Below are 14,819 nucleotides of genomic sequence, written 5' to 3' on the forward strand. Positions count from 1 at the left end.
GTAAAACAAAAAATTTCGAAAAATATGAATTTTTGAAAAAGTTATTCAATTTACCAAAAATAACTCAGCTAAAAGTTATTTTTGGCTATTTTTAAATATCTTGAAAATTTATATTTTCAGAAAAACTTTGTTTCACTAGATCAAAAATACCATGAAGAGTCTATCCTCTGAATTATTTTTTGCCGAATTTGAAATGTTCTGTCCCAAAAATTCAAAGTTTAGGCGCTCATATCTCAAATAGTAATGATCGGAAAAAACTGTTTTCGTGAGAAAACGTTTTCATTTTGATAGCTTGATGATAAACAAATCGAAAAACTTTGAAAAATATCGCGAATAGAGAGTTTATTTTTACCCTTTGCACAGTCTTAAGTTCTTAAATCTCGTACCCTACAACAATAACAAATGCTTACTCCAGTCACTTACTATAGTGGAACCTCGATATAGTTAGTACTCCTTAAGGGACCGCTCAAAATAGTATATTTCGCACCTAGGGCCGAAAATGAGACTTTTCCGGCTCGAAATCGGTTTTCAAGTCCGAGGCCGTAGGCCGAGGACTAGAAAAGATTGAGAGCCGGGAAAACATTTTTGTCCGTGGTGCGAACGCTATTTTTCGCCACACAGAAAAAAAACAATATATATAATATATATGAAAATAATTGTTTATTAGGCACTTCCGAAAGCAAAACTGGTCGTAGCTCTAGCAAATCTGAGGTAATCTGATTATCAAGTAATTGTCCAAGTATTTTTATTCTTATTCTGATTTGTCTAAATAACCTAAAAGATTATGTTCAATTATGTTCTAATGTGGGAGGTTGAGTTTATACTTTTTTATTGTTTTAAAATACAATAAGATGATATTATCATAAATGTTTTGATTCTTGAATAATAAACACAAATAATGAAGATTTTTGATCAGTTGTTTTAGCACACTTGAAATTCTACCAATCTGAATGACAATGCTTGTTGTCGTCGACTGCGGAAGTTAAGGTTAGAAGTTCTATCCTACTCTGAAAATCGAATTTGAATAGTTTATAATATATCTTATCTGTATTTCATTCATCCAGATAAAATGGTAGTATCTTATTGTAGAATACTTTATTCAATTCTAGAAGCATAAACTGATTCAGTTTCATAAACTAGTTTGTAAACATGTTCACATCAAATCAGAATCAGCTGACTTCAAGGTTATTTTACAGCCCTAGGGCCGTAAAAATTTTACCGGCCTGGTCAGAAAACAATAATTTTCGGTCTCCATATGACGCACGAAAACCAGCTCATTACATCCAAGTGGGGCGAAAAATGTATCACATATTAAGAAATCGGGGTGTAAAACATCATGGATTGAACGAGATAATATGGACGTTTCAAGGGATGGCAGTAAAAAACTGCTATGACGGGGTGTACTTTATCAAGTTTCTTCTGTAAAGCTACTATCAGGAAAAAAGCTTAAACTGAAACTTAACCTCAATAAGATTGTTTTATTTCATACCACTAGGTTTCAGTTTTCTTATCTGATAGCCTAGAGCATTCTTGCTATCCGAGATCTTTCGTATTTCCTGCACTAGAGTTTCAAGTCGAAGTTGGCTGACGCCCTTGATTCAGGAAGCAGTGAGTACTTGGGTGGCCGTGTGTCACTACTTAGCAATCTTGATTCAGGAAGCAGTAAGTACTTGGGTGGCCGTTTGCCTACGTGTGAACGGTAAACACACTTTGTCACGTATGTCACCACTTAACACAAGTCAACCCATCTTTATAGCCAACTGATACTTCTACGATTTTGTCTTTCTCGCTTCCACTAAAAGGTGTCTTGCTTACTTTCGCTGCAATTGTCTTTGTCACTCCAACAAGAGTAGCTCACAGAAGGCTAATTCACTTTAAACTGGCAAAATTGTATGGAAGAGAATCATAAATGCTATTGACCGAACGTAGTGAGGTCTATGTTTCAACTCGGATATTCTATTGTCTGTCTGTATGTAACGCGATTACGGCTAAACGCGTTGATAGAATTCGATGAGATTTGGCAGGAATATTCCTTTTTCAACTGCGCGTCGATGTATACACAAGGTTTTTTGAAATTTTGCATTTTAAGGATAATATGAAAAGAAAAGGAATTCCTTCATACTCTAATGTAACTATATATATCATCTACTTTGAGGATAGGATTAATCAGACTATAGATTATTCATAATCAATCAGCTGACAAGAGGATTGTTCATTGCATGCATTACACAGATGTCTGGCCGTGTATATTTCTATAAGGTGGGGTTTCAATATTTTTTATGATGCGTGCCCATCAGTATCAATATTCTCACATTTGGAAAACAAATTTAATAGGTGATTGAAAATAAAATAAAAAATGATTGAATGAACTGAATAATGCCGAAGAAATTATAATATTCTTGATTGAAAAAAATTAATTTCAAAATAGTAAGAAATATTTTTATCAGATGGAAAGATTATCACGGAACTTGATAAATTATCATATGGGATACAAATTCAAACGTGAACTGAGTTCATTAACATAAGTGAGTTTTCTATCTTTATCAGTTTTTAAGAGTAAATTATGATTAAACTGAATTGTTATTCAACTGAATCAACTAGAACATGTCACATCAGATACTTGTGGATGAGAAAACTGTGTGAGGTCTACTGTTCACAGAACTACTAGTATAGAATTATTCAGAACTACACAAATTTCAGTCAAAGTACCAAAGTAAGCCCAGAACGGTTTCAATTCTTAAGGATTACTGACTGTTTAATTAAATCTATCTCACTTTAGTGACTTTATTAATACTATTGTCTAAACAAGAATAGCCTATTGCCTATAGCCTATAGTAGACTATTTCACTTTAAAGTGTCAGCATTGCATAGGTTGAATGAGAAGCATTAATGCTATATTTGTCTTATATTTTTATATTTTTTCATTTTTAATCTTATATTCATAAGGAATGCTGAGTATTTAATAGTTATTTGTATATCTAGAGTGAAAAGTGCTGTTTTTTCTCCCTGAGGGAAAAGTTTGAAGCCCGAGGCGAAGCCAAGGGCAACAATTTTCCTGAGGGAGAAAAAAAATGTTTCACTCGTGATATACACAACATTTTTCCTCCACCTACATTTTTATAAAAACTACTAATAAAATAATTTTTAGAAACGTATGTGAACAAACAATGTGTTACAACATAATCTAAAAAGTAAACAGAAACAGCTGGCTTGTAATCACAGTTCTAGTCCGACAGCACTATCTGTCGGCTAAAGTTGTAACAACAATGACAGCCAAAACTGCAGCTATGATGAAGTTCCCGTTTCAAATTTGATTAGTTAATAAGTAATATTCGTTGGCTGATATTTTGAATAACATGGAATAAAAGAAAAAAATATATACATTTTTTTAGTATAGTGATATGAAGTTTGTAATAATAATTTCAGCATACAAACATAAATTTTATATATCGATCAAATGTCTGGTTGAGGTATTGATTTTAGTTGGTTTAATGACTACTCTATATGCTTCCTCATCTGAGCTTAGACCTTCTGACCTATTCCAAATGTACGTTTTTAAAATAGAGATGCTTCCCATGTTATTTAAATGGGGTCACTTTTACTCCCTAGGGAGTTTTTCTGTTTTTTAGTACCGAGAGCGAAAAAGTGACACTTTAGTATCATGTTTCAGGGAGTAAAGTAAGTACTTTTGACAGTAGGTGGAGGAAAAGTAAATCTATCTCTCTTTAATGACTTCTGCATCAATTGTCTTTGTTGCTCTCTACCTTTCACCGATACCGGTATATTTGATATAAAACTAACTGTTCATTTTTGTTTAGAATGATCAATTATAGTTTTATTCGTTTAGAAAATATAGTCTCAATAATTAAATAATAGCCTGCATTTTCAAAATTAAGATTGAATATATTGTTAATTAATAATATTTCTTCATACATTGTTAAAAAACGATCTGGAAACGATGGACAGCTAGAAAAGGATAGCACTATCTGCTTTGTCGAATGATAGACAAGGATAACAATACCATTGCTAATCAAACACTGCCATTATACCGTGAACCACACTATAGTTCAATTGATTATCATAACCCTAGTGAGGTCCACGTTATAATGGAAGTGTTTGATTAGCAATGGTTTGCTATCATTGTCTATCATTCAAAAAAGCGGATAGCGTTATCTCTTTCTCGCTTTGCTCTGTTACCAGATCGTCTTTTAACAATGAAGAAGTAATAAGTAATTAACAAAATAGTTCATCTTAATTTATTATGAAAATTCATTATAAAATTATTGAAAAATATAATTTCTTGCTCAATAAAATGTATTGGTTATTCTAAACGAGAATTAACAGTTGATATTACATCAATGAACCTGTACCAGCTACCGTCTATAGAAGGCATTGACAAGACAGAGGATCGGCAATGTTGTTCTCCTATCTTTCTCCATTGCCGTTATAACGTGGACCTCACTATACGATCATTGTCTAAGGTGGAAAAATAGTTACAGTGAGAAGAGAAAGAAGAAGTTCAATATCGAACAGGAACGGATAAAGAGAAAATCCGTGGAGAAAGGCCGGCAAGTATAGAAACCCAATTAATAATAATATTTAGTCTACAATACACACTGAAACACTTAAAACCAAAATTGGCTTGGATCGATTTAATTTATACAATTAGAATTTCACTGTACAGGGAAACAGAGGACGATGTTCGAATAGTTTAAATCGGTGAAAATTCATCACAAATGCGAGGAAAACATGAAAATCCCATTAATAATAAAGTATTTTCATGAGTTTTGCCGTTCGCAATTGGACAAATTGGATGTTTCGAATTTGAGAGCGACGTTCAGTGTTCAAACTATTGGGAAACGAGTGGACAAATGCTGGCATTTTAGCTTTAAGGTCTTGACAACCCGCACCACGTGCTGACGGCTGGAAATAATGGGTCACCTCTGTGTGGCACAAAGGTCAAAGGTTGAGAATTTCATTTGTGCACAAGTGAGTGAGATCGCAAATGGGGCGAAAAAGATGGCATGTGACAAGGATAGAATACAGTACATACGAGTACTATAATATACAGCTTTATAGTATATAGCCAAGGACAGTACTAGCACTTGACAAGGATGATACACAATATACAGAGTGTTTCAGAAGTAGTGTCGGACATTTTAGGGTATTGTACCTGGATGATAGGAGACTACAAATGTCGTATTTGTCATAAAATAACAGAGAAATTAGATTTTTTCGCACTGCATGTATGACTACTTTTCACCATTTAAACATCAATATTAAATTTTGAATTCCAATTTGTATTTAAGATGAAGCTTTGAATCCATATACAACTGATTTTACAATGTTTTTCAGATGATCTTGTTTGTCTTTTGCATTCATGCAGTACGAAAAGAATTAATTTCACTGTTATTATTTGATCAATTCTTATAAATAAGGTATCCTTGAAATCTTGATAAAATTTGCTAACTTTTTTGTCTCTTGTAAATTTTCTGTAGAGTGAACGGTTTTCGTGAAATTTGCCATAAAAAATTTAAAATGACCGCCATTTTGAATAGGTAAATCGAATTTTTTTCTTTTATTTCTTAAAGTTGAGTCTTTATAACATAAATATTCATGCCAAAGTATAGATCAATACAACATTTCGTTCTTGAGTTGAAATTCCTAAGTGAAAAAAACAAAATGGCAGCTATAAGGATAACCGCTGAGTTATGGACACTTGATCATCCAGGAACAATACCCTAAAATTTTCGACACTACTTATGAAACAACCTGTATACTAGACAAAAATAGCATACAATACATACTATATACAGCTATATACTATCATTGGTTATGTGAGAAGATACTGGTTGAAAAAGTTTCCTTCAAACAAAACGAAAACGACCCCTCGACCAGTGGCCTGCTGTATATTGAGATCCACCACGAAATGCTATGACAATACTGGACTACTCTACTATCGTATTTGAAATCTCTCAAAATTCAAAATACTTGACTGGAATACCATACAATTCTTATACAGGTGAAGCCGAATCAGAACTGTTCAATTCGTTGTTTAGAAAACTTAAAAGGTGAAACATTTTATTATGTGAACTAATTAATAAATATGGAAAATTGATACTATTAAAATTCAATAGTATCAACTCTTCATAGAATTTCATGAAGTATGAAATTTACTCTTCCACCTGAATATCAGCTATAAATCAATATTATGACTCACAATTTATTATAGGTTATAGTCAAATTTTCAATTAACATTTTTATTTTTTTAATGATTGAAGTCAATAAATGAAGCCATATGAATAAAGTTGAGCATTTGCTTAAACTTCTAGAATATTAAGCATATGCTTCATTTTCTATGAATAAACGTGAGCAAAACCTTTTGCTAATGCTCATCAAAAAAATAGTTTGAGCATCTGCTCAAAAGTAAAGCTTATGCTCAAATTGTATGAATAAACTAGAGCATTTGCTCAACTTTTGAAGCAAATTATTCTAAAAAGGTGAGTCTAGTCTAGAGCAGCTATTCATCAAAAAAATAGTTTGAGCATTTGCTCAAAAGTAAAGCTTATGCTCAAATTGCATGAATAAACTAGAGCATTTGCTCAACTTTTGAATCAAATGATTCTAAAAAGGTGAGTCTAGTCTAGAGCAGCTATTCATCAAAAAGATAGTTTGAGCATTTGCTCAAAAGTAAAGCTTATGCTCAAATTGTATGAATAAACTAGAGCATTTGCTCAACTTTTGAAGCAAATGATTCTAAAAAGGTGAGTCTAGTCTAGAGCAGCTATTCATCAAAAAAATAGTTTGAGCATTTGCTCAAAAGTAAAGCTTATGCTCAAATTGTATGAATAAACTAGAGCATTTGCTCTAGTTTTGAAGCAAATGATTCTAAAAAGGTGAGTCTAGTCTAGAGCAGCTATTCACGTTTTGCTAATAGTAAAATGGCTCAACTAATTTTTGTTAGGAAGAGGAAACTATACCAGATACGATCACAACCAATAGTTGAGAACTATAAAACTCTTTCTAGATTCAACCACGATATATATCACCATTATTCCTATGAAAGAATAAATACAAAAGATAGCTATAGGATGGATTATTTCCAATGTGGCAGAGACCTAATTTTCATGTTACTTCTATTTTTCCTGCCATCACAGAATAGGAAATAGGCATTTAAGAAGATCAGAATGTGGACGATTGTAAAAAGGCTATTGAGATTATAAGTTTATGCTGAAATTTATTATAGAGATGACATTTTTTACGCTAATAATTCAGAATTCAGAATTCAACTAACCTAAAACTCGATTCATAGATAGAGAACAGAGGAGACGACCAAGCACAAGCTGTGTTTACACTTTCATACTTAGCGCTTACGTGAGTAGAACCAGGTAATGGTAGCACCAAAGACCTTAAAGAGGTATAAACCCACAATGCCTATGCCTTCCCAATGATAGCTCTTACTTGAAATATTGAAGGCTGCCATTGGGGTATTTTAGCACGAGATATTATATTTATATATTTGTAATACTATAGATTACAAAGGCATTGGTATGTTTTGTGTAGTTGAGAAGTTGATATTGTGGTAATTATTCATATTGAATGAAAAAGACTAAGAAATTGTCTGATAAACTTAGTTTATCCGAGATTGACAATGGTGTAATAACCGAAACCGGTCTTTCTAATCATCAATAAATCAGTGGTTTTTTGACAATTTCTTAGTCTTTTTCATTCAGCATTGGTATGTAATAATCTTATAGGTTGCCCCCTCAATGGCCGATTTCAATTCCAAGTACGACACTAGCGCTGCATGTGAGTCTATGCATCTTTAAGGTCTTTGGGTAGCACATTCTAACATTTCACTATAGAAACAGAGTAAGACGAATCAGCTTATGAAAAATCTTCAAAATACGTGAGCATTTGCTCCAGAGTTCAGAAGCATAAGGTAAGAGTATAAGGTGAAGCTTATTCATATAAAAATGAGCAAATGCTTATGCTTCTAATGCTCATCAGCAAAACCTTATGCTCCATGATCATGCTCATGAGAATATGCTCAGTATTTATTCATACTGCCCTATGAGTGATAATCATTGTGATGAAGCCATGGAACTCGTAAAGAAGATAGACTCGATTGAGAAGGAAAAGAAGAGGAAGAAGAAGAAGAAGAAGAAGAAGAAGAAGAAGAAGAAGAAGAAGAAGAAGAAGACAGACTCGATTGAGACGGTTCAAGCATATTCAGTTTATCAGAACAAGCTGATAAAAGTCAAATGTAAGCTGTACATAGTCTAGAAATTATGATAAAGCTGAATTCCCACAGTTCAGTGTCAGTGAAAGTGTCCGGTACAGTAAGAATATTATTTCCATGAGTTCAAATGGAACCATTCATACCCGTTAAGCCGTACTGAATGAGAATAGTCCAATCAGAACTCATAGAAATTATATTTCACTGTGCCGGTCACTGTCTCTGATACGGCGATGTGTGGGTTTCATGCTTTATCATAACATTCATTTTTTAAGAGGAAGATTGATTGATTGATTGATTATATGCCTTTATTAGGGCGGAGTTAGGACTCCTGGTCCTCCCTACCACACAACTTTAAAGAAGAAAGAAGAAGAAGAAGAAGAAAAAGAAAAAGAAGAAGAAGAAGAAGAAGAAGAAGAGAAGAAGAAGAAGAAGAAGAAGAAGAAGAAGAAGAAGAAGAAGAAGAGAGGAAATGGCGAAGAAGAAGAATTAGGAAGTAATCAAGTATCGCATACTCAATTCTCACTTTATTGTGAATCAGCTTCACGTTTTTCTGAATGCATGACACCTCAAAAAAGTGATTCTTCTATAAGAGATAGCTTCATATGTTCCAGTGAATCCAAAATAATGTTTGAACTCTTTGAGGTTGAATGAAAAACTTATTGAATATGTGGGCGGATTGTTAAAAAAAGTTCTCTCTTGCCGTTTGTCAGTTGTGAGTAGACTTTTGTTCACTGTTGACCTTTTGCGTCAATTTCTCATAATACTGTATCATACTGTGATACAGTATCATGATATTGTATAATATTATGATCGTGATACTGTATCATACTATGATCGTAATACTGTATCATACTATGATCGTGATACTGTATCATACTATGCATACAGTATCATGACTTTTTGATTACAGTGGAGTTTTTGCACACTGATAACCTTCTGTGTCAAGATTTCATGTCAGTGCACTAATACGGGATGAAAAACTCACGATCATTTTCTTATCAAATGGAAATTTTTTTAATGATAAAAATCATCATCGTACTTTCAAAAGATATTTTTCAAAAACTAAATCACTTTGTGCCGGTTGCACAAAAGCCGGTTAATTTTCAACAGTGATTAATTTCACGAGAACTATTCAGAAAAGTCGTCTTTTCAAAAGCGCCTTTTCTGATTGGTTGTACAGTTAATCACAATTAAAATTTATGCGGCTTTTGTGCAACAGGGCCTATGATTTTTAGCGAACATGACCTTAAAGACGTTTGAAATTGACCGACATATTTCGAAGCTGATAAGGATTTGATAACTATCAATGGATCATGAATTCATCTTTTCAATTTCTGACAATAGATTCATGTTCAAATTCTAAAATTCATTGGAGTTTTTCTAGTAAGATTAAGATGAATTTTTAAATTATTTTCCCATTTTCACAGAGAAGAAGTAAAAGAATCACAAACTTCTACTTTGTGATTTCAAAGTGTAATTGATATCTGAGCAATCGTCAATCTTATCAAGCTTACTATAAGTTCAAGAATCCGACTTTTGTATAAGGCTACTATATCGCCTGTTGACGTTGAACGTTGATAATTAGTATGAACTATGAAATATTTATCAGAAAAGGATATTCAGTGCCGGTTGCACAAGAGCCGGTTATATTTTAACGGTGATTAATTCCACGAGAACCAATATCCGAGAAGTCGTCTTTTCAATAAAGCCTTCTCTGATTGGTTCTCATGGAATTAATCACGGTTAACATTTAACCGGCTTTTGTGCAACGGGGCCACAGACATTAACATTCTACAGCATAATGAATAATTTAATCTAGTTGGAATACCATTTAAGAATGATAAAACTAATTTATTTCGAGTTCTCGAGTTGAACTCAAAATATTGAGAATGAACCCTTGAATAGACGAATAGAATATAGAGAGATAGAGAAGAATAATAATCAGTGTAAAAAGGAGATGTGAAGACAAGATTAAAAAGTAAAAGATTGATAGCTTGAGTGCTGCAACAGATTCAAAGTAGAAACTTTTCGTTGCCTGTAATTCGAAATTTTGGAGAGAAAGACGAAATTAATGCTAGCTTCTCAGGGTCATGAATATTTCAGTTTACTTCCTCTTACTAAAAATAGAATGAAAGATCTGTAAAAGCTTCAATATTCTCTACAGAAATATAGCGTGAGCTATCGTAAATATTATTGTTCTTCGTTCAGTCTTGCAGGGTGTATTATTTATAGATTCATTTTTTACGTAGATACATCTTTACTGAGAGATCTTTTCGGGAGAAATTATTATTGATCCCAAATTATCTTCATTCACAGGAGAGAAATGTGCTTTGGTTTTTAAACAACTTGTTGGTAATTCTAATACATCGGATGAATTGTTATTATGTTTCTTTTTATTTTATTTTTGAGCTGAAAATATATTTTCAAGCATTGATTGGTTCAAGTTCAAGTTGGTTCAATTTGCAACAGATATCATAACTTTTGGACCATCAATGTATGAACTGATGTTTTATAGTTTTTCATAGTGCAAGATTTATAGTGATGTTTAGTCTCTCAGACTAGTGTTAATGACAATCAACATAAAAAATCCAAATTCTTTGAACAATCAATGTTATTTGATTTGGTGCTTGATTAAAAGATATTTATCTCCTCTTCAGCTAACATAAATTATCATCAGATCAGTTTGAGTTACAACTTTTTTATCCACGATATCCTACAATGTTGAACAATACTTTCAATAGCAATGAAATTAAGTTGAAATCCACCCTATTCCAATAATGTTTTCTTCATTATTAGTTAGGCAAGGGTATTGTATTTGAGATTTTAGTATTATTAAAGAATTCAGAGATGAAACATATCTTATTCATACCTTTTCTTCTATTCAAGTCTAGAAGAGAAATAGCAAACGGTTCGCAATATTTTTCAATCCCAATTATTTCAATGATAAATGTATATTATATGATGAAGAAAAGAGAAGTTAACACTCCTCTGTAATCGCGTCCAATACAAATTCATTCACGTTCATTCACTCTATAACGTTCTCTGAACAACATTTCATACGTTCATCTCCAACTTCAATAGAATCATTAGATCATTTTCAAAATAATGGACATACGAGCAAGCAATATTATTTTCAGCTATCCTGATTATTGTTTTGGATTTGAAACGTTATTGAATTTTGTCAGTTATCAAATTATTATTATCAACTTGTATCAATTTAAACAAACAAACATTATCATTTAACAAACTATTTAATAATTACTTTGAAATTAATTGGACCTAGTAAAATTGGTTTTTGAAATAATTTCAACTAAAAGTCAGTAGTTCAGGACCAAAAAACTACACTTTCAAAAATAGCTTTCAAATTTATTTTCAAATTTACTGGGCCTAGTAAAATTGATTTTTGAAATAAGTTGAACTAAAAGTCAGCTAGTTTAGGACTGAAGAGACTACACGTGAAAAATTAGCTTTCAAACTCATTTTTAAATTTACTGGGCCTAGTAAAATTTATTTTTGAAATAAGTTAAACTAAAAGTCAGTAGTTCAGGACTGAAATAAACTACACTTTCAAAATTAGCTCTCAAATTTATTTTGAAATTTGTGGACCTAGTAGAATTGATTTTTGAAATAAGTTCAACTGATAGTCAGCTAATTTTAGGACTGAAAAAACAACACATTCAAATTAGCTTTCAAATTTATTCTTGAAATTAATCAGGCCTAGTTATATTGATTATTAAAATTGCGGTTCAACTAATAGTCAACTACTTTGAAACTGAAGAGACTTTATGTTCAAAATTAACTTTCAAATTATTTCAAGATTGATTGGGCTTAGTAATATTATTAACATTACAGTTCAACTAATAGTCAGGTAATTTGGGACCGAAAAGACTACACTTTCAAAATCAATTTTCATATTCTAATACAAGCTACCAACATTGTATAGAGAAAAAACCAGAGCGCACACAACCTGTACGAACCAGAGTTCATGATACAATGTAGAGACAATAAAAAATGTATTTCACTACTGTAGATACGAATACACTGTGCCTGATAATAATAAAGATAGCCAGCTTCAGTTCATGACCGCGAAAGTAATGTCAAACGTACAACTCAGACAATGTTATCACATTCACACATTAATTAATCTATATTTTATGCTACAATTTACTAGAAAGTTCTAATAATACGATATATGTGTACTGAAAAAACCTACTATCTTCCAATACTCAAATCAATAAACTCCACTCTCACAAATAGTTTTTTTTTCGGGCGAATTTGTCATTAGCGGTTAGATAGCCCTGTGAGACCTTTAAGAGTCAGCACAATTATCTTCATTAATAAGCAAATTCTCGAAAGTTTTTTCAATAACACCTACATTCATTATCACCACCAGACAAAAATAATAGTAGATAAATTTCGAGTTTTCTGTCGAAAAAAATTGACTTTTAAAATCGCAATGCTCTTGACGCTTTCTCCTCCAAATGTGATAAGTTTTGTTCAGCTTATGACCGATAATAAAGCAATGACTTCTATGCAGCTGACATTGTAATTTGTTAACTAAAAATAGTTTCCCATGCTTTAATGGTTATTTTAATCGACACCTTCAATATTTATGGATTGTGGAAATTTTATACGAAATGCTTTGAAATTGTACTGTGAAATATAAATTCTGAATCACGTATTATCATAAATTAGAATGGGAATAATTTATTAAATTTGGTACACACCAAAGCTCTGTTGAAGAAATAATTCCTGTTTGATCATTATGGCCTCCAGTTTTGAGAAACTAATCAATTCCATTTTGGTAAGGTTTCGTGAATTTTAGATTTGAATTTATCAATTATTTCTTTAAAAACTCAAACCTTAATCAGCTGCCATTTTGAACAAAAGTATCATAGAACATTTTTATCGATGTTTCTTGTTTCAAAAAGGCCTTTAAAATGATGTACCACACAATGGGTGTCTACATTTAAAATATTCGAGTTACAACCCCTAAGTCACCCCCTTATGAGGGGTTGAAATTCAGTTGTACGTCAAAAGGTAGAGTATTTGACCAATAACTTATCCTGAAAGTTACGGTATTATATCTACAACAGTCTCCAATTTATTAAAGGGTTCCCATACATATATGACGTACTCTGTTTACAGTTTCCATTCAATGTATGTTTTGAAGTTAAAATTGTGATTGATGTCTAAAATATTGAATTGTTATGATGATTGAGATTTTCTTTTACACCCTCACTACCCTTCCTTTTCACTTACTACTCTTAGGCCCGGTTGCACAAATGCCGGTTTAATTTCAACCGTGATTAATTTCACAAAAACCAATCAGAGAAGGCCTCTTTGATAAGACAGCTTCTCTGATTTTCGTGGAATTAATCACAGTTAAAACTTAACCGGCTTTTGTGCAACCGGGCCTACTTGTTACATTCTCGTTCGTCTTCTAAACACAAACACAGAACTGTATCTACAGTTGTTAGAACTCAATTCTGTAGCCAAAAGGCTACCTCATTACAATAAGTGGATTTTTTCACGAGTATTCTCAAATTGTGTTATTCATTCAGATTGAGAAAAATTATTGCATGAATCTTGAGAGAAATGGATGGGGATATGATTCAAAGAAAGATGTGAGAGTAAGATGACTAAAATGAATGTTTTATATAACTCGAGGACAATTATACGATGCAATATTATTGTAATACAAGGCAAGATTATTGTCTTGTACATGGAACAGTAATAAAGTCGTGAGCTATTTGGTCAAATGATTGAATATTATGTTGTATAAATAGCAAATGAGAAGTGTAAAAGTTGATTTCGTAGGACCCAATATGATGGGAACAAAGTACATAATAGGATCTCGAAAAAAGAATCATTAGATAGAAACCATAGATGATTAAATTGGATGCTATATTTTCTCTATGATAGAATTGAACTCCAACCAAAAAAAAGATATCTAAGTAGTTTATATTCATGGTATTGTATAGAATCTCCTACAAGATAGTAGGGAATAACCTATTTTTGGACAATTTCTATCCAAATTTGGGAAAGGAACAGTTTTGGGCTTTAAGCCTGTTGTTCCTTCCCCAATCATTCATAGTTGAGAATTATATTGTATCTATCAATGTATAAATAAAATAAGTAAAAATGAACTATTTCATACAGCATACTGTATAACAGCTTAATTCATATTCCCTAGAAATAATTATTGTTCACTTTACAACCTTGGTCACACACATTTCATGAGTGAATACAAAACTCTCATCTGAAATTACTCATACTTGGCATACAATCTGCAGCATGGGTTATAGTCCCACATATACATTGGTGCATGCAATTTATATTGTAGTCCTGATTTTTTAATATATTATTTCGGTACATAAGAGATGTTCAGAACCAATCTCTTCATGCAAAATTTCCTTGTGCTAGATACAGAGTGGCCCAAAGACCTCGTATTTTCGGCTCATTTTCAAGTTTTCAGCTATTTCTGCCAAATCGCATAATCAGACATAAAAATTTGCTCTCGCATTTTTTTTTTTATAAATCATGAGATTCTGAACAAAATGAGATCATTCGGAAC

Source organism: Nilaparvata lugens, chromosome 7 (assembly GCF_014356525.2).
Source record: "Nilaparvata lugens isolate BPH chromosome 7, ASM1435652v1, whole genome shotgun sequence".
Taxonomy (NCBI): Eukaryota; Metazoa; Arthropoda; class Insecta; order Hemiptera; family Delphacidae; genus Nilaparvata; species Nilaparvata lugens.